Here is a 476-nt window from a genome sequence, read left to right on the forward strand (position 1 = left end):
CTCTCTTCTATTTATTGTGAATGTCACTCCATCGTATCCTCTCAGATGTGACCCGTCTTGTATAGGTGAGGTGCGGGTCATGTGACCCGTCTTGTGTAGGCCATGTGACCCGTCTATGCGTCGGCGGTTCAGTTAAAGCGCCTCGCCTATGTTCCCGCCAGGTCGGTTCCCTCGCGCGCGCTGACGTCCGGTTGGGTCTTCATAGTCTCTGTAGAATTTGCAGCCGGAATGTTCTGGGTATTATTCTCGGGTCGTTGTTGGCGGTCTGTCAGTCAGTGACCGGAATGATTTGTTTGGACGCGGTCCCGGCAGTGCGTTGGGTCAGAGGTCTGCGGCGACATCTTGGCCGAGCCGTCGTTAACCAGTTCAGGGGAGATTTTCGCATCCTAATTCATTGTCATTCAGGGGGACTACAACCCCCAGCATTGACCTGAGCCGGGAGATGTCGTCATCCTGCGGTTATGGTCTGGTCCTGG

General features: G+C 55.0%; 1 protein-coding gene across 1 annotated transcript in view; it reads left to right on the plus strand.

Annotated features, from left to right (window-relative positions):
- The window catches only part of MST1 (macrophage stimulating 1), a 24,584-nt gene that overhangs the window by 1,429 nt on the left and 22,679 nt on the right, over positions 1–476 (plus strand). The gene's annotated exons all lie outside the window — the stretch shown is intronic.

The sequence above is a fragment of the Nanorana parkeri genome, unplaced genomic scaffold, assembly GCF_000935625.1.
Source record: "Nanorana parkeri isolate BGI_ZX_2015 unplaced genomic scaffold, ASM93562v1 scaffold3505, whole genome shotgun sequence".
NCBI classification, from domain to species: Eukaryota; Metazoa; Chordata; class Amphibia; order Anura; family Dicroglossidae; genus Nanorana; species Nanorana parkeri.